This window comes from Callithrix jacchus, chromosome 17 (assembly GCF_049354715.1).
Source record: "Callithrix jacchus isolate 240 chromosome 17, calJac240_pri, whole genome shotgun sequence".
Classification (NCBI taxonomy): Eukaryota; Metazoa; Chordata; class Mammalia; order Primates; family Cebidae; genus Callithrix; species Callithrix jacchus.
The window spans coordinates 36522026-36542145 of record NC_133518.1 but is presented as its reverse complement, the minus strand read 5'-3'; the positions used below and the strand labels follow the sequence as shown (position 1 = coordinate 36542145).

The 20120-nt window shown below is 36.6% G+C and overlaps 1 protein-coding gene and 1 long non-coding RNA gene across 4 annotated transcripts in view; one reads left to right on the top strand and one right to left on the bottom strand.

Moving 5' to 3' along the window:
* The window catches only part of LOC144579906 (uncharacterized), a 535694-nt gene that overhangs the window by 344059 nt on the left and 171515 nt on the right, over nucleotides 1–20120 (bottom strand). The window lies entirely within an intron of this gene.
* AGTR1 (angiotensin II receptor type 1) overlaps nucleotides 1–20120 on the top strand; it is a 43989-nt gene that overhangs the window by 15685 nt on the left and 8184 nt on the right. The window lies entirely within an intron of this gene.

Here is a 20120-nt window from a genome sequence, read left to right as displayed (position 1 = left end):
TTGCAATAATCAGATGCCAAGGACCCAAGAGGAACCATCACAAGAGGGGAAGGTGATATACAATTTAGTTGGGAAGCAAATGTAATTAGATTTGATCAATTGAGTATTCTTGTCCTGATGTGGAGTCAGTCACATACCCAAGCTTGAGAATATATTTGGAAAAGAGGTAGAAAAAAACAGTATGACTTAGAAAATGTCCTTGTGGTCCTATTGACCACAACTGGTAGCCAAAAAGGGCTTTGGAACCACAGGTAGACAGGTTTTGTTCAGACAAGCCAGTTTTAAATTTCTCTTTAAAATCTGAATGGTTTTACATAGGGCAATATATAAACTTTCCTATTTGCCACAAACTCTACCACTCTTTAATGCCTTATACTGGGTATTTCAATATCAGGTATTAACTGCCCAAATCCCAGTGGCATTTCAGTTATTTAACTGCCCAAATCCCAATGGCATTTCAGTTTGCAACTATCATGACCTAGAAGTTAGTGATTGAACAGTTATGAGGTACCTTAAAGTTTCTTCCCTTTGCCTCTAGAATAGGAATATCAAAGAAATGTCATGAAGATATGAATACTTCTGAAAGAGAATATTAGATCCTACGTATTCCTACTCAGGGCTACAGTTTGCATTAGATTCTACTGTGTTCAGTCAGTAAGTATTTTTGGACACCTACATGCCAGACACTGTTCTCGGCACTGAGCACAGTCATGAGCAAGGTAGACAAAAATCCTTGGCCTCATACAACTTACATTCCAGTGCATAAAGACAAAAACAAGTAAAATTTATAATATGTTAGATGGTGTGGAAAATGGAAATAAAGTGGAAGGGAGGCTTCATGTTTAAAAGGGTGTTAGGGAAAGTCTACTTAGGAAGAAGGAGGAAGCAATATGGACATCTGGGAGAAGATTGCTCCAGGCAGAAATAGAGCAAATGCGATTTCCCTGAGGCAGCAGTGTGATGGCATAGTCAAGGCACAGCGGGTATGCCAGGGTCTTCAGAAACCACAGAGAAGAGTAGATAACAAAAGTGAAATCAAGTATTGAAGAATATGAACTGACAGGAACTAGAGACATATTTAGAATGGATGTCAGAACAGGGGAAATAAGTGGAATTTTAAAAGCTAGGTGATTTAAAGACTTAAAATGCTCTGAAGTGTAGTGAAATTTTCCCAAAACTGCAGATTTTCCCAAGAAACCTGGTGCGTTTTCCTAAAACTGCAGATTTTCCCAAGAAACCAGGTGCATAATTTAGTCCTCAATGACTGATTCTGTGGCAATGACTCTAGTGATTTCTTCTAGACACTTAACTACCTTATTTGGTGCTTTTGGTATACTTCAAATATACTTTGCCTGTCACTGACCTATAATCCTGTGTCTCTGGGCCTGAAAATACAACTTTTAAGCAGTAGAGGGTTAGGGCTATAAAACATTGCCACTAGATTATTTTTAATGAAAGTTTTGCCATTTTAGATAAATACAGCAATGTATTCAAACAAGTCCCAGGGATACCACTGAATGTAAAATGTCATGTACTAGTAATTCCATTTAAATTATTTTATCTTCAAGTCTAATAAGAAAATTCTAAATAAAATTACATATTTGGAATTGTGTTTGTGTCATCATCCACATATAAGCAGCAATAAAATTATTTAATGGAAAATTTCAAATCAGCTAACTCTAAAAATGAACGGATAGTCTGAATGATCCTCATTTTGTGTTATTTTTCAGTGGTAGTGTTTTCTCATAATCCCCATGCTTTTCTCATGTTCTATTATTCTTTAAGATTTCCTAATAAGGATTAGGAAATAGGCGTATTTAACAATCTGTGTTCACAGGTTGGAAACAAGAAAATGAAGACTAATAGTTTCTCTCCTGCTAATTTGATTTTCTACAGCTCCTCTCCTACCAGCTTAGGCAGAGGACTTAGTTACTATTTCCAACAGATGGGAGCTAAGGAAAAGACAAGCATCTGTGATGTCATGACTCCCCCAAAGGGGTAGCTGCCTCACTGGCCTCCATTAGAGACTTCCCCCAGAGTAAGATATAAGAAATTATCACGAGGAGAATGAGAAAAAAATGCAACCTCCTTTATTTGAGAAAAACAATAGTAGCTTGAGGCTGGGAAGTTCTGTGGCCTAAAGGGCTTTGAAAATAATGTGATTTCTGATAAAAAAAAAATAAATGCCATTATTCTTGCTTATTGTCACTGTTTTGGTCAAATAGGATTTTACCAAGCATATTTCAAATTGTTCTACGTCTAAGTAAATTGGTAATTAAATGTTATCATTAGGATATATTTTGGTATCAGAAAAATTAGACCATAAGAAAGTTAGTTTACCCTCGTATTCATATATATGTGTGCTTTGTGCTAAAAATAGTTATTTAATAAGAACTATTATTTAATCTTTATATTTCTCTGAGTCTTAGAGAGTTTGTGACTTGGATAACTTTCAAACAACTAGTACCCTGATTGAAATCCAGAATTTTGTTAATCACTATGCAGTGGTCACACTTACCCCCAAACTGTATACTGTCAAAATGCCTTTTTAGCAAATTAAACTGAATTGTGTCCAGGAAACTGCAGGTCTAAGCAACACTAGGGGAGGGGTAAGGTGGTCCTCAGCAAGGCCCCTGTCCTTTTCAGAGCATTCCACCAGTGTCCTGAGTACAGCTCCTCAGCTATACTCTCTTTCCTAGTCCCCCCTATTCCACAATGGAACCATACACTTCTTTCATAGAAGCCCTGGTCTCACAGAACTAAAAAGGAGGCTCCTGGAAATGGGGTTGGGTTGAGTTGACTGAGATGTGTAGGGCTCTTTAAACTGAATTATAATCCAAAGAGAGCAATATCTAGTCCAATTTCAGGTCCTAAGGCTGGTTAATAGTACAAATACAGTTATTTATTTATAACTACATGGGAATTTATTTCCCAGTACCTTTTATATTACTAAGATCCCATAAAACCAGCCATGTAAGGAACTAGAACATTTTGAGAATGCACAATACATAAGCTTAAACAAGAAGTTTTCATCCCTAACTAAAAAATAAATAAACTAGTTCATCACAACTTCCTTCAAGTCCTTCTGCCTCTGATTTCTCTCTTGAAAAGAGATATTATACAGCATTTTAGAGAAAACAAACATTTCTAAGTCACAAGGAGTGGAATAACCAAAAGGTTGAAAATTGCATTTTAAGCAAGATTATGTTTTTTTTTTCTTTGTGTTGTCTAAATTTGAAAAGTTTCTTAACCTTAGTTATTTAACTACTCTAAAAATGGTTTCCGTCCCTGGTTGACTCTTGTTTCAATGCAATATTTTGTCTGGTAGGGTCACAGAGTTAAGTTATCATTCAGATCAGAAAAAAAAATGAGACAAAATAATCTCAATCGCACAGTCTTCTTATTAAAAAATAAAAATAAACCTCAAGTCTAAGAATGAATCATCTTTGAGACTCTTCCAACTCTCCCAACTTGGGATCTCGTTTTAAAGGTAAAAACTTCAGAAGAACTGTTGGGGGAGCAGCTGGTGCCAGGTACTATTTCACACATGTGGTCTTTCTTATCCATTGTTCACAACACTTACTCATAACTGTCATTATTGTCATTGTATTGTGTGGCCATTGTATAAAGGAAGACAGAAAGGATCAGAGAAAATAATAGTGAACATCTATTTATTGTACACTTACTAGTGTCAAGTACCGTGTCAATCACTCCATCTGCATTTTCTTGTTTAACCCAACAACAACAACAAAAAAGGGCTAAGTTATCTTATTGGCTGCATTTTCTTTACAGAAATTGAGCCTAAATTTCCCAAACGGCTAACCAATGCCAGGGGCAGCAACTCAAATTTGGGAGTAATTCCAACACCTTGGTTCCAAACATTTTTCTCCCAGAAATAACCCACCAAATTCACCAGAGACTAAGATCTTACTGTTACTGTTTAATTAACTGCTACAATTGCAGCATTTTAAAAAATACAAATGAGCACTGTGCTAGTATTTTATGACAGGTTTATACTGATATTGGGTCCAAGTATAAGCTAACATCATTTTGAATTATAGTAGATCAGTCAGGAACGCTGAGATGAATGTTCAGGATAGAATAAAGCAGATATTTTTCTGTCACATTTCAGTGAGGAAAATTGTTAATTCATATGCCACCAGTCATCGGCAGAAATGCAACAGGAAATGAAGAAAAACTTAAGTATTTTAAATATGGTGGTCTGTAATACAAATTATTGTGCCATAAATTAGTTTCCTTCTGCTGTAGAATTGATCATTTTGATTATGTAGACAAGCAGTACAAGACATTACTAAAATTATTCTTGAATCCTAGCTTTGAGAGCTATATAAAACACTAGGCAATTTGCCTGCAAATACATAGAAAACAATTTTTAAAAGGATTGGGATGAGTTATTTTCCCCTCTGTTAAATATTAGCCTTTGAAATGAACCCAGCTGATATGCCAAATAACACTTGCAAATTGTTGTGTTTTAATAAAGTGACAGACTGAGAGGGAAGCCACACTAGACCTCCTTATGCTTTTAGAGGTGTTACAGGGCAGGAGCATTATGCAATAATGCCTTTTAAAGGAAGTGAGCTTCCTAGCATTACACCTTGCCTGGCAACAAATGTAGCCACTTACTGAAATTCAGGCGTAATTATAATCTATGAAAATCTAGCATCAGAATCCCAAATCTCTGGTGCAATACTCAGTAAATTACAGCTTTTATGTCTGTAATATTTTCATCCATTCTATTTAAATATGTGAATATATGAGTGAGGAGTTCTTTAGGAGGCCTGCTCCATATGCTAGGGAAAGGTTTTGTCATTTCTAATCAGGATGGCCCTGTAAATGGGACATTTCAGGTTTCTGGAAGGCTCAGAGCCTGGGATGTTACTGGCAGAGGGTAGACCCAAATGGACTACTCTAGTGAAAATCTCCAGGTGAACATGGAACAGGGTGAAAACCTGGGGTATGCAACTCGCAGTAGAGGCCACCAGCTAGTGTCAACTCTATCGTAACTTTAACCAGGCAAGCTCAGTCTCACGCATTCATTTTTAAAATGGCAACAGAGACTTTTAAGAATAAGACTGAAAGGACATTAGTTTTTAAACCTATATAGTATGACTAATTAAATAAAATTTTATTTTAAAGCCCGCATAAAAGTAGTAAAATTGATGTTTTACATAAGTCAACTGGGAATCCAACCTCTTCAATTTTTATTTTGTTGCAGTAGGAAAATAAATGCTTTGAAGTTTAAACATGGGTTTTAAATATATTGGCATAAAAACTATTTTGCATAGGCATTTTGAAGAAATGAAATTTTGTTCACCTGATTTGTGACTGGCCATTGACTTCCATGTTTAAGAATGTGAAGGCTGTGCTCAGCCCTCTACTAGAAATAACAAGGGAGACTCAGTCTTGTTCCAAATGGAAGGGCTCCTATTAGGTTTCCTTCTTCATTTCTTAAAGTGATGTGATTTTTTTTTATTCCCTGGTGTTATGTCTTGAGATTTTAAATCTTAAAACATGCAATTAGGTATTGAAGTTGAAAGCTGAAAGTCTCAGCTAGCTAGTAGTGTTTTTTTAAAATAGGTAATACAGACCTCTAGTGGTTGAACAGTTTGAAAACCTCTGCAAGAAAAGGAAATTGTGCAGAAAGTGCCCACATTTTAACGGGGAAAGTTAATGAAAATTATTCAGATGAAAAAAATGTATATATCTCATAGAAAAATAGCCAGAATGGGCTTCAGGGAAGGTGGCACACTTCCCATCCTTTTAGATGTTCCTCAGTTCCTCTAAATACGCAAAAACTCTAGCCAAAGTCATAGCAAGAAGCCTAGGTCTGTATTAGTTTTCTCTAAAAGACCTTGTGAACAGAGCTGCTAGATTTCTGTATTATGTGAAACATATATTTTGTATACAGTTTTGCCTCACTGGGGCTTTGCTTCTTTGTACTCCAGGGCTCCCTATGAAAACAATCTCCAGCCACCCCTGCTTGCCTGTCCTGTTCTCAGGTTCTGTCCACGGGCAGCCACGCTTCAGTGAGCTCAGTGATTGGATGGCCCCTTAGTCTACATGAGGGAGAAATTCCGTGTGCCTCTAGACTAGTGCTTCTCAAACCCTAACGAACACCCAAGTCACCTGGGGAATCCACTTAAAATGCAGACTCTGTCTCGGTCTGGGGTGGGCCCTGAGGCTGTCTTGATCTTAAACTCCAGGAAATGCTAACGCTGCCCATCCAGGGCCACCAGGAGCAGCAAGCTGGCTCCATGACAGCTCTCTTTATTTCTTAATTACACTTCTTGTCTTCACTCATTTCTTCTTAGTTTGCCCTTTTTCTTTAATGACATCTCTTAAAAGTTTAGTATTTGAATTTGTAAAATATTTAAAGTTCTCTTTCACTTCGCTATGTACAAGTATCTCTGAGAACCTGTTATAGAAGTTTTAAGAAGTTGATCTCAGATTTTAAAAATAGATTCTGTGTCATCTGTTCATCTTGCAAAGCTCATGGTAGTTTTGAGCATCTCTCTAACTGCTTGAAGCTATTGGGTACTTGTAGCCACAATTAAATACCTGATTAGCCATAGTGGGAGAGTGGGTGAGACCAGGGTTAGTGCATGTGGTAGATGTGTGGGAAACTAACGGCCCCAAAAACAACCACATCATAAAATCAAGCAAAATACACACACACACACACACACACAACTCAAAGCATAAGTGTCAACAGATCAGAGGAAAACATGGAGGAAAGCATTCTTCATACCAAATCTATTAAAATTCCATCATCTAAATAACTTCCTACATAGCATGTTGTTAACCTTATTTTTGAAACTCATTATTTTAGAACTTATGTCATGGGGTAGTCTTTAAAAGCCTCTTGCAAACTTTTAACATCTAGTTTCAAATCAAAAATAATATATTAACAAGCTGTAGCATAGAGGGAGTACATAAATTATCATCATTGCCCTGCATGAATAGTAATTCACAGGTTTGGCTCAGACACAACGTAGATGAAATAATTAACTATGTACAGTACTTAACGGTATAAAAGTAATTAATCTCGCTGCCTCATACTGGTTCGGCCTAAATAAACATGCAATAAAAAAGCCATAGGATTTTATTATTTTTTTCTCACGTTACTACATTAGTACGTTGGAATTTTAATATGTCAGAAGAAAGATATCTTTGCATTAAAAAATCATTTTCTTTTCAAATGTTAATGTACTGATTATAACTAAGCAAGTTCCATATATTTATAATTTAGTGGGCAGATGTTCTCAATTAATAATTTTATTCATTCTACTTCACAGTTTAGTGAAAACAATTATTTTAAATTAAGGTGTAAATAAGAAAAAATGAGATTTTTATTACTACAAATCACACAGATTTTGTTGATGGTACTACAATTCTGCATAGGTGTAACTTTGCCAAAATGTTTCAGATAAGCTTGTGTTTTGCCCCATGGGTTCTGGGAGGAGGTGAGTTGTCTGTTTGGCCTATTAAGGACTTTACTGGCAAGTTCAGAAAGGTAAAGGGCAAGGTGGTTAATTGGCTAGAGGACAAGAAAGAAGATAGTTATCACTGTGTGGTCAAGAGAAAAGGGCTCAGCTGATCTTGCCCAGGAGTGAGAAGGTTCATTCAGCTCCAGTCTTTTTGGTAGAAGCCCACTCTCAGTGTATGAGTGTTCCTTTGCCTAATCGTTTAGACTATAACATGTTTTCCCCTATATGACTGCATCGGTTAATCATTGCATTATCCCCACTTCATAAATAGGCAAAAAAGAGGATGAGGCTGTTCCAAAATTAAGTAGCTTGTGAGATGTAGGAGCAAAACTCAAACCCGTAGACATCTGCTTCCAATGGAATGAATAACATTGGAAGATAGAATAACAGGGACTAGATTTACTTCCCCACCTAAAACAATTTTTAAAACTGGACATACATATGAAACAATGGTTTACAAGAGAGTGGACATCAGATAATAAAGGGCAGTAATCCCTGCCCTTTGTTAGGGGATAGGAAACAAATGACCTGGGATTGCCCCAGCCCACTGCCTGGAGGGAGTTTCCAGGCATGGTACAGGGATGAAACACCCAGGCAGAACTTGGGGTTCTCCCTGAGTTGAGGACATGGAGCTGGGAGTCCCAAGAGACCAAGGAGGCTAGAGTTCAGAGTACCAGAGAGTTGAGAGCTGCACAAAGAGAGTACCCAGAGATCTGCAAAGGGTACCCCTTGTGTTTCAGTGCATGTAGGTAAATAATCACCCAAACATATTAGAGAGAACAAGTCCCAGAGGTCATCAAGAGCTAGACAATAGTTCCTATTTCCACCAGCCACAGTGGAAAGTCTCATAGTTCATGGAGCATCAGGTAGCATACTCAGCAGGTTCTTGCCTGAGGAATGGGAAAAATTTAGCTCTAGACTAATTGATGCTCTGGTCCCACCCAAGAAACTTTAAAAGTCCTTCATGGCCCAGGCTCTTCAAGAATACAGCAACTAAGAAAAGGAAGTTTCCATAAAAGAGGTTAACATGAACTCTTGAAATCACACCAAGACAACTCTTGGAAGAAATATATTTGCATACTGAAAAGCATAGAGGATTTCTTTAGTGTCTTTGCCGATTTTGGCTGTAACAGTGTCTTTCTATCAATAATAAAATAAAACAAAATCTTGACTCTTGCTAGTTTGAAAAAAAAAACTTTAAAAGTCAGACTGAAAAGAATCAAATTATTTGCAAGTAACTACTGCTTTTCAGAAAAGAAACTGGGGAATTTTTGTAGGAATACAAAAGCATCCAATATTCAACAAAGTAAAATTCACAATGTTAGCCTCCATTATAAAATCACCAGGCATGCAAAGAAGATAGAAAGTACAACCCATAAAAATAAAAATTAAAAAATGAATAGAAACAGATCCAGTCAGTATTGACACAGATGAGAGATTATTACACTAGGACATTAAATGGTTTTTATAACTATTTCATATGTTCGAAATGCTAGATGGAAGTTTGAGCATATTTAATAAGACATGGGAGATATATTTAAAAAAAAAAAAAGACTGAAATTGAACTTCTAGAGATGAAAACTACAATGTCTGAGATGAAAACTCAAACAGGGACTTCAGATGCTAAGACTACATTTGTTTCACATCCCCCACAACATTCTTCCCTGGACACTTAGTTTCATCCCAGCAGCTGAATACTTCATGCTTAATACTTTCTCAATGCTGAACTCTCAGAAAAAGTTCTTCATTTTAAGCAGTAGGAAGGTGCCACTGTGTAGCCCCTTTCTCATCTCACCATGACCCCTGCTAGCCTGGAGCAGATTCCACTCCCTTCATGAACTGATAATCCTGAACTCTGGACTGAGCCTTCTCATGGAGGTAGCCATGAAGTCATCAACGATCCTCAATGTGGCACGTTCTGAGTCAGTTACAACAAAGTTTACATCATCAGACCACCATTTTCCATCTCTGTTTTCTGACTCACCACAAAACTCTAGTTTAAAAGTCATAAAGTGTTATCCCTTTACATGAAATTCAATTAATATGGAAGTCAGCATTTTTTCAGCTCTCTTCACTTAACAACCAAGGAGCCGTGTATGAAATCATAAACTATGTTCTTCCAGCCAACCAAGCAATTAAAGAAAGTATACATGTCCATGTTTTCCTGGGTCAGAGTTTGAAATATGCTCATGAGCATTAAACTATTTTTTCAATACACCTGAAAATCAACTTGCTTGTCTAGGAAGTTTTCTTAGCGTTAGAATCCCAAACAATGATTTGCTAGCCAAGTGTCACTATTAATCAAGAATACTCCATATTCATCCAGGATTAATCCTATGTAATTCCCTGAGTCAGTGTAGAAGATATGTTCTCTTCATGCACTTTTGTCTGTATGTGTGTGTGTATTCCCAAATCTGCAGTGAATGTATTTAGGAAATATATTAGTATAAAAATACAAATGTAGCCTTATAACATAAATGTACAGATAATTTTATACTTCTAGCAAAGTTCATTTTAGAAACATTTGACAAGAACTATTCAAAAATAAATATTTTCAGTATTTATTTAAAATGTAAACTCCTCACCAGTCATATTGCCAGGGCTATTGAGTGAGTGTGGCTCTATGAAAGGGGCTGAAAGCCTCAGTCCCTTTCAGTACTGATGACCTTTCAAACACTAGATAATATTTGTTGAGTAAATGTCAAAATAGTATGCAAGAAAACCGAAATCATAGATTCTATGATGTATTCATTCACATAGAGGCATCACTTTGCTGCATGCTAGAGCAGTAAAAGCCCTAAGAGACTTAACAGTATGTTTTACAGGATAGAAAAAAGAAAAATAAGTTGCTAGCAAGAACAACAAGGGGTGGGGGTGAAGTTCAGGCTGCTGTCCCAAATGCTGTCTCAGACTGAGTCAGGCTCACCTCACGCATGTGCCGGCTGTGCAGGCTGGCTGAGTGAGATCCAAGGTAGAAGGTAGCCTCATCCCATGACAGCTCTATATTTTCCCATAACCTCCAACTATTCAGCCATGAATTGCTGAATGTAGAATGGAATGGGGAATGTCTAACAATCAGAGACATACTTCAAGTCTACTGTAGTTAGAACATTGGTATGAGGGTCTGCAAATTCTGGGGCTTGGAGTCTATTCTCAGTTCTAAAATGAGATGGTTGGCCTCGATCCTAAATTTCAAATTGGCAGCCCTTTAAATCTAATCCACAGAAGAGTTCTGTTAGCTTCACAGTGTTAGGTTTTTAAAAAATATATACATTAGTTAAAAACATTTTAAAATAGGATATTTCACATGAAATTTGAAATTGTAAGTTTATATTTTAAAGTTAGCTGTTTCTCCCCTCCGTTACATTTGGCACAGTTGGCTATAGCTGAGAAGTGACCCCTTGGACCCCCTCCAAGAAAAGGAAAGGGCCTTCCATTCACCACCATGTCCAGTTCACCTATTTCTTCCAGCCTGTCTAAGTATTTCAATATGTGAATCCTGGAACATGTAATGAATAGGGACCATTACAACAATACAATGCTATGAATCTCTGACTTAAGTGGTTACAAGGAAAACAAGACTGTAGAGAATAGTAGTTCAACAACATTTTAGGTTAAGATAGGCTTTGTTTGGATAACCTGACAACCAAAACATCTTTGACAATATAGTAATTATGTATGTTTACCAAAGGGCATATATATATATATTCTCATATTTCTCTGAAGAAGAAAATCAATAAATTTGATCCATCCATAAATTTCTTTCTATAGCAGAAATTTTTGTGACTTCCTGACTCACAAAAGGTAAAGCTACCCTCCAAAGCTAAATCAAAAGTCCCTAAGTTGCAGAATGACTTTTTGTATAATGAGAACATATTAGTTTCCGATAAGAAATAAACCACGTAATTTATCCAAGGAAGGGCTTATACCTGACCTGTGAGACTGTAAAGGTTGGTTTGTTTTCCCTCAGGTCAGCCAGGTAATAGACTCTGATCATGTTAATTAATGTTCCTTTTTAAGATTCTAACTGCTGAATATGTATCTCTTGGTCTTTAAATTAGCTTGGCACTTTAACTATTTAGTAAACTTGTTTTTTATTGTATCTAGTCTATGCATACTGCATGGGTATAATATACTGACTTTTGAAGAAATTATTTTGTACACATAATCTTATAACACTCTTCCAAGGGTGAGGTAGAAGCTTCATAGTATTAATATCATTTTCATTTGCCAGATCAAAGTTCAATGAAGGTTTAATGATATGCCAAGATCTCAATTTCTAGAGAAAGAAGAATCCCCCGATTCTAGTCTAACATTTGTTCTAAGTTTTTTTCCCCTTGCTAACTCCTTCTGTCAACTGATTTGTTTGTCAACTTCTTAAGTTACATTGCTTTTTTACTCGTTGCCTTTGGTTTTATGTATTAAGATTCAGCGTCAGCATTCATGATATTTTTCACTCTTAATTCTGAGTGTTTCCATCTGATTGCTTTTTAAATTATTGCACTTTATGGGCTTTTTCATTTTTGTTTTACCCAATTATCCAGAAAAGGCTGTGTGCATCTTTTGAAAGCTCTGATGTTCTCAATGAAGAGACCTTTTAAATGACCTTGTTTGTCTCCCACCGAGTTGCATATCACAACTTCAAATGTCTCACTAAAATGTTACCCATTTGGCATCAGTATACAGAAAAGGCTGCACTCTGAGATAAGAAAGAACAACAGTGGTGTTTTCACAGTAAGAGAGTAGAGTTCATAATGGTTAAGGGGAGAGCATAATGTCCTCTGATTAAACTGGTCTTTCAAACTTTGTGGTGCTTTTCTCCTTGAACTAACCTATAAGAAATTTGTAAGGAAAATGCCACAAGAATCAAATTTGGGGCATAGATGTCCATTAATATTGCTCCTTAGAAAGCCTTTCCCCAGAATTGTTTCTCCTTGCCTACAAAAAACTACACCATGTCTTTATTAGTCAGAAAAGCAGTTTTGTAGAGAAGGCAAGTAACAGAGAATCAATCTAACTAAGTGAAACTCTGCAATTGTCAAGCTTCCAGAAAGTAACATTTATAACTAGGTATGTTTGCTCTCTCTCTCTCTCTCTCTCTCTCTCCCCCCACCCCTTCCCTCTATTTGGTTTAGTTCTAATGAAAGCCTGGATTACATGGTATATTTAATGTACTGTTCTGCAAAGAAGAAAAGGCCTAACGTGAATGCATAGCTGAATTTACACTTCAAAATTGCTGTCAGTTCAGACCCAAGGATACAGAATGAAGCCCCGTGACCCTCAGTCACATTCCCTGCAGTGTCTATGGCAGTGACACCACAAGAGGGCAGGGTTTGACTTCCGGACTAGGTGGCTTCCTCCCTTCAGTGCGGACCTTGGGGCCACCACAACGGCCATTCATCTCTTCAAACCCTAATGATGAATCTGAGCTCAAATTCCCTCTTCAGCAAAAATCCTGAAGTTATGAAAAATGCTTACAGTGGGTAATTTCTAGAATGATCTAACATAGAAGATATTTAGTCAACTCCCTGTTTGAGAGCTCCTACTAAGCACCCGACAGCTTTAGACTTCTGAGTGGTTACCCAATAGGATTTTATCTTTTGTGAGGAATCTGTAGTTTTCATGGGAAAATATAATGCATGAAACAAAAGCCACCAAAATTCAGTATACAGTTAATTTATTCCATAAAAGTTGAGAGATACAAATTATCAAAGGTTAAAACAAAAAGGGCCAGAGCAGGGTTTTTCAGTAGCAACACTGTTGACATTTTGGATTAGGTAATTCTTTAGTGTGGGAGCCTGTCCTATGCATTGTAAAATGGTTAGCAGTATCACTGGTCTCTGCCTGCTAGATGCTAGTTAATACCCCACACACCTCCCTCTCCCTCATTGGGACAATCAAAAATGTCTCCAGACACCGCCAAATATCACTGGAGTGCAAAATCACCCCTATTGCGAGGTACTGTATGAAGAGATGACCGTACCAAAAAAATAAAATAATAACAAAGCCTTGAAACATTACTTTGAGGATGTCAAAAATATAAGGACCTGCTTTCTATTCCTGTTTCTTCACCCGAGAAATGGGAAGAATGATGCCTTCCCTCATAGGTCTCTTACAGAAATGAAAGCAATGAATCCAACACTTGGCACATAGTAAGCATCCCATTAATAATAAGGGATCAGTGTTACTATTGTTAATATTTAAGCCACTATTATAAGTCCTTCCTATTAATCAGCAGAAACAAAAAAGAAGTATAAAATAATGGTACATTAAATAAACTTAAACAATTGTATGTCATTTTGTGCTAAAGTTATGAAGCTGAGAAGATTTAATTGACCTTTTCCCCATTGATAGAAATCATCTCAAAAATGCTCCGTCTTCCTTGTGAAAGCCAAAGGCCAGCAGCTTCCACATCCCTGCATCTGATGAGTAGTTAATGATCCAGAAGTAAACTGTTAGGTGCTTCAGGGAACTTCTATGTATAGAGAAGTTCCATGTAAATATTTCTCCAAGAGGGGATTGAGAATGATAATTCACTTTTACCCTCTTAATTTGATTTATAAGTTTCACCTAGCTGGCAAGAGATAAGAACCAGAATTAATTGAGGAGAAAAAAAATAAACAAATGATTTCAAGTGACCATGATCTACAGCTGGAACCAGTAACTGCAAAAATTTGAAACTGCAAAGGAACTGGGCTGAAGAAGTTCAGCCAAAATTATTTGTTTATAAAAATTAGAGAGTGTTAGATATTTCTATCACACTGGCTTATCATTTGAAGTTTCTGCTGGCTCTAATGAAGTTGTACTCTTCTCTTTCCAACTGTGGGGTTCCTTCCCTAACCAGAATTGCTTTCGGATTGGTGACTTCTAACTTTGAGAACAGGAAGAGCCTCAGCTTAGCTAGCTGGAAGAACCAGAGGACAGAGTTTTAATATCTCCTGAAGAAAGAAAAGCACTACCAGGGTTGTCATAGCAGCATTCAGAAAGGGTGGAGTCAACACTAACAGTTACTGACTTGAACAGTTCTGTTGCTAGTAATAAAAGCAGAAATCATATGCAGAACATGAAGGGGAGAAAAGGAGAACTTGTGATGGCAAAGTTAAAAAAAAGAGGAGATGATGGTCTTGATGTGGCACAGGATGTTCCAAAAATTTCTCCTGTTTTTAAGCAGTTACTGCTCTATGAGCAATGTGCCACTTCCCTACATAGCCTTCTATGCAGAAATGCTATATTTCCACTTCACAACCCGGGAGGTGCATTTTATTTTACATTTAGATGAGGAACAAAAATCAGAAGGCAAAAATGGTGCATTATTCTATACAATTCTCTTGGAAATAGTTCATTTTTAACTTCTGCTCAGATACCACACAACTACTGAGAATATATTTTAATTTCAAATCTGATGTGTGACATCTGGTAACTCATTTATTGCTAATGAAGTTTTCACAGGAAGCAACAGTCACCGGTAGCTCATCTTATTTTTCACTTGGCAAAGTGTTGTTTACCTTTTATTGGCCTGGCATCCGTGTCTCTTATCACAGGCTATTTAATTAGAAAATGCAAGTAGCCTAACATAGAAAGGAAATGGAGTGATAGATACTAGTAGATAGAATGGTCTAAATATTTTTATTACAGAGATGTAATGTCATTGTAATTTATGTTTTAAAATTATGCAAAGTCAAAAGGAATTCTCAGAGCTAACAAAACAGTCTGGTCCAAACAGCCTCTCAGCAGTGCCTTTCAGCATCCCCCTCGAGTCTTTCCACCCCTTGCTGGTACTTTAGTTTCTTTCACTTCTAGCACCAGGTGCAGTTTCCCACTTCCTCTTATCCAAATTTGTTCACAGAAAAAAAAATTTAATTAGTCATTTACACCACAGTGTGAACTTAATAACACCAACGAAAGTCCCAAAGCTCTAGGATCTCATAGCATTTCCAGATCCATGATCTCCTTCAGTGTTTTCAACAATGTTTTGCACCAGACTGGACATGTGCTTGCTGCTTCATCATCCTCATCATGAACATTATCATTGTCATCATTTTCCAGATGAAGAAAATGATATTCCTAGGTCAAGTGAAAGGCCAGAGTCCCCACAGTTCATAGGAGGTAAACCATGTGCTTGATTCAGAACTTTTGGTTCCCATCACTATGCTCTTCCTACTGTCTTAACTCTGGTTCTCACCTGAGCCATTGGGTTTCTTCTCAGGTAGATGTCAGTTCTGCCTGAGACAGTATGAAGGTGGGTATTCCACCCTACGTGAATTATAGAAATTTCAGATACCTATGAGTACCTGAAAAGGGGATTTTACTAGATGACATCCTGCTGGGCACACTTTATGCCAATCCTGAATGTGCAATAGAAATATGCAGTTTGATGAGTAAGTTTCTCATATTTAGTTTTCAATGCCTCATAAAGGTAAAATGAAAACATTTTAGCTGAGTGTACTTTTATTGTTTGTTGGATTTGGTTTTGCCTGTTAATCAGGATTATCAGCATTTAAGCCAGAGTTGCAAATTAAGTTGCCTACAAGGTAGTGCTTTTCAAATATTAGTGTGTATCAGAATTACCTGGAGGGCTCATTAAACACAGCTTGCTGAACCCCACCCACAGAGTTTCTGATTCAGTAGGTCTGTGGTGGGGTCAGATATTTGCATTTCTAACAAATTCCTGGGTGATGACGATGCTGTTGTTTCAGGAACCCCACTTTCAGAACCATTTCTAGAGGGGCCAACTAGGGAACTTCCTTGAGTAAAGCACCTACACTGTGCTTCCAGTACCGCAGCCAGCCAGTGTGATGAGCGTTCCAAATGTGGCTAGTCTAACTGAGGTGTCCTGGAAGCATAAATTATACTCTGGGTTTTGAAGACATGGTACAAAAAAATGTAAAGTATCTTAATAATTTTATATTGATTATATGTTGAAATGACCATTGTTTGGATATGTTGCATTAAATATTTTATCAAAATTAATGTCACCTGTTTTTACATTTTAAATGTTTTTAATAGAAAAATTGTAATTATAAATGTCTCACTTTGTATTTCTTTTGGACAGCACTGAACTAAAGAACCAGGCAATAGAGGGGTATTAGTGAACTACGGAGAATTCAAATCCCCAAAGCTGTAAATGCTCTGGGGACCAAAGAAAATATATCTGTTGGTCAGATTTGCCCTGAGGGGTCAGTTTGTACCCAAACATTTGCTGCCACAAGTATTAAATGTAGAAGCAATTCAAAATCTACTATTTTACTTTTCTTTCAGGGTTAATCAAGTGCCTTGTTATAATTCTTCAAATACAAGCATTATAGTAATGAAAAATATTTCTGCTGAACTTCTGAATAAAAAAATTTAGCAATATTTTGAAAGTCTGAGCTTTCTTTATTTAAATTCATTTTACTTACCCTTTTATATTTTAAAAATGCTTTTATGTCTTTCAAAGAACTTAGTTTTTATTTTTAGCAGACCATGAAGTAGAGGTGAGAACAGGTGTTGGTATTCCCATTCTAAATATCTTGCAATATTTAAAGGAAAACAAAGTGAAAGATTAAACTGCCTCTGTGAGATTGTGCTGCTGGTTACTGGCAGAGCAGACTGTTTGCTAGGACGGCAGTCCAGTGCTTTCTCTGCCAGATCGTTCTGCTGTTCCTCAGTTTTTACATCATTTTGATGTAAAAAAAAAAAAAAAAAGGAAAAAGAACTATAATGCATACAAAGTTGTGTTTGAAGAAAGGGAAACTATGTGATAAAATCAAATAAATATGACCCTTATAGCATTAGTTTTCTTAGAACAGAGGCCCTTTAAATCTTCAGAATGTTGAAACTTTCTCTTGAAGGTTCTGATACTCAGCCCTCACCTCTGTGTTTTTATCTGGGCAATTAGACCACATTAACTAATTGCTAAACTTTAAAAAGTTGTATTTTGTTACAAAGAGTCTGAGAATAGGTCAATTTTCTATGTTAACAATATCACGTTGTGCCTGCCCCCTCTTCATAGGACGTGTAATCTTGACTCTCTAACTTCATGGCAAACTTTTAATTTTGATTTTTGACCATGTTCCAAACTGTACTCTTTCACCTGGTAGTGTCAATAAATAACAAAAGGGATGTCTGAAAGGGCTAACAGCCTTTGGCCATAAATGGAATGAAACAAACTAGTCTAGATAGGGTCCAAACTCGTAACATTGATTTCATCAGCCTAGGACCACAACCAGCTATCTAAATGCTGTGCTTGAAAAATATTTGAGTAATAATTTTTTAAAGGAAAGAAAAAAACTGTGCCTATCATAATCTTACATTAAGTTTCTTTATTTATCTTGAGTAAAAGATACATTTTTTTCACTTTGTTGTTTTAATACAAAGAGTTCTTGTGTTTAAATATAGAATATTATTAAATCAATGTGGGATTAAAATATCTATATAGATAGCTTATTTAACAATATATGATAACATTAATCAACTGCCTTATAATTCTTGAAATTGTTATTCTACTAGTCAAGCAATTTTGCCCTTCTCATCAAAAGATGCATACCTATGCAAAGGAAGGGTTATAAAATTTCAGTGCTTTGGAAGATTCTTTTCAAAGAATATAAACAACTCCCTGAGGATACAGAGGTTTAGGGAAGCTAAATGACTGGTTCAGGGTCACCCAGCTAGCAAGTAGGAAAGCTAAAATTAGAACCTCAGTCTGCTCCCGCATTTTCCACCAATTTGCAGCCTATCATTAAAGAATATTTCTTCTGCAATCAGAATATTGAGCAATTTGGAGAAAAATGTACAGTATATTGAATATTTTAGCTTCATTTAAAATTTATAGTTATGTGGTTTGTATAATGTTAAAAGCTTTAAATTGAATTGCCATGTGGCCAATAATCCTAACATAAAACCCATAATACATATAAATTCTGTAATATTATAATAATTTCTTAAGGGTACAAATTAATAAGTGCCTCTTTTCCTCCCCAGTAACTTTCCTCACACCCCTTAAAATGGAATTTGACATGAGATAAATAGTTGCTGCTGCTGAATTAAAGTTTCGAAGAAATAAAAGTGAGGTAGCTTCATATACGAAATCTGTGGTTTTATTCACAAGTTGGGTGAAGCAATTGTTATTGACTAAGCCCACATCAGTGCTGCCTTCTTCCCTGATGAAAAGCTTGTGAGTAGTTTCCAAGAGCCATATTATTAAAAATGATGTTTCCTCCCCCATGATGGCTGAGATACTAATCCATTGAAATGTGACGATAATTCTTGTTGGAAAATTCTATGAGTCCATAAGTTTGAAGAATTGAGGAGTGTAAGAGGACAGGGGTTCATTTACTTATAGGCCATCTTCAAAGTTAGGTTTTATCTTCCTTTTCTCCTAGTCTCTGGAGTCTCCTCTCTCCAGACACTAGAAAGGCATTCATGGCCTTTTATATTTAACATAAGAGTATTTTCTTGCACCAACATGTCAAAGGAAGATTTTTTTATTATTATTATACTTTAAGTTCTGGGGCACATGTGCAGATCGTGCAGGTTTGTTAAATAGGTATACACGTGCTGTGGTGGTGGTTTGCTGCATCCACTGCCCCATCATCTACATTAGGTATTTCTCCTACTGCTATCCCTCCCCAATCCCCAGACCCCCTGCTATTCCTCCCCTAGCCCCCCACCCCCCAGGCCCCAGTGTGTGATGTTCCCCTCCCTGTGTCCATGTGTTCTCATTGTTCAGCACCCATTTATGAATGAGAACATGCAGTGTTTGGTTTTCTGTTCTTGTGTCAAAGGAAGATTTTTAAAGCATGTGAATTAGGCTTGATCACATATCTTTCATTGCTGCCTATTTGTCTTTACTTTTTGAAATAAAAATAGCCAAGAATTTGAGATAGTGCTGTGCATGGGAGGAATTGGGACATTCCTCTCTACTCTAGAAATTCCTACTTACCATAAACTAACAACCGAGTTAGTTTATGGTAAGTAGGAATTTCTAGAGTAGAGAGAAGTTTAATTGTAGTTTAGAGTTTCATTATTAGACAGTAGTCTTGAACAATTCCCAAGAAGCTAAAATGTGAGATTAACATTTTACTTTCATTGAAATTGATATCCTGAATATAAATTTCAATATAAATTATAAAGTTTCTAAATTTCCTTTCATAAAGCTGTGTTCTTTGGGTTCGTAGTTATTTTGGATAAGCGAAGCGGGGGTAGTTGGAAATGATGGAACATTTAACCACTGACACCACAGTTAGTCACGATTGGTACATGCAGAATTAATAAAGCAGCTTGCCTTGTTTTTATTTCTTGTGAGATCAGACGACAGTGGATGATATTGACTTGGGAAGAGGGCCAGAAGCCACTATTTACCATGTATACATAGCAGAGAGCCATTTATTAAGTTTGACGAGATTGGATCTTAAGTACTTAATTAATATGACATTAATAATTTAATAAAATGTTTTACATTGACAGAACTATTCACCCAGGAATTGCAGAGGTAAACATAAACATCTCCAAAGAAATCATTTTAACATGAAGTTGGGCTAGGATTACCAACCAAGATCATGGCATTCTCCCACGGAGCTGACTTGAAAGCAGTATTTGTCTCTTGCCCCATGGTGCCAGGTGGTCTGCCATGCT